The following is a 773-nucleotide window of genomic DNA, read 5'->3' as shown; positions in this document are numbered from 1 at the left end:
TATGTAATTCAGGCTAACAACCATACCCATGCACAGGCGCGTACATGCACATGTGTATATTCAATATAGTTTTTACACGGAAGCCGGCGAGCTGGCAAAAACGTTAGCACACAGGGCGAAATTTTTAGTGCTATTTCGTCTGTCTTTATGTTCTGAGTTCAAATTCCACAGAGGTCGACTCTGCTTTTCATCCTTTCGGTGTCAATAAATTAAGTACCAGTTGCGTACTAGGATCGATCTAATCAACTGGCCCCCTCCCCTAAAATTTCGGGCCTTGTGCCTAGATTGGAAACGAATATATTTTTACACGGAAGGTGGCGAGTGGGTAGAAAAGTTACACTCCGGGCAAAATGCTTAACGGTATTTCATCTGCCACTACGTTCTGAGTTCAAATTCCGCCGAGGTCGACTTTGCCTCTCATCATTTCGGGGTCGATTAAATAAGTATCAGTTTCGCACTGGGGTCGATATACTCGATTCAATCCGTTTGTCCCCTCTATGTGTAGCCCCTTGCGGGCTTTAGCACACCGGGCGAAACTTTAGGACACAGAAACTTTAGAAACAGGAACTTTAGCACATCGGGCGAAATGTTTTGCGCTATTTCGTCTGTCTTTACGTTCTGATTTCAAATGCTTTTCATTATTTCGGGGTCGATAAATTAGGTACCAGTTGCGTACTGTGGTCTATCTAATGGACTGCCCCCAGTCCCCAAAATTTCAGGCCTTGTCCTAGAGTAGAAAAGAATGTAGATAATTCGATACCAGAGCAAACTCA

General features: G+C 44.0%; 1 long non-coding RNA gene across 1 annotated transcript; it reads left to right on the top strand.

The window, feature by feature from the left end:
* Nucleotides 1-365: 365 nt before the first annotated feature.
* LOC118766605 lies at nucleotides 366-735 on the top strand. Its single transcript, XR_005002545.1, has 2 exons — nucleotides 366-443; nucleotides 662-735. It is a non-coding gene; the product is annotated as an uncharacterized LOC118766605 (long non-coding RNA).
* Nucleotides 736-773: the final 38 nt, after the last annotated feature.

Source organism: Octopus sinensis, linkage group LG16 (assembly GCF_006345805.1).
Source record: "Octopus sinensis linkage group LG16, ASM634580v1, whole genome shotgun sequence".
In the NCBI taxonomy this organism is placed as follows: domain Eukaryota; kingdom Metazoa; phylum Mollusca; class Cephalopoda; order Octopoda; family Octopodidae; genus Octopus; species Octopus sinensis.
The sequence above is the reverse complement of the archived record's forward strand: the minus strand, read 5'-3'. Positions and strand labels throughout refer to the sequence as shown.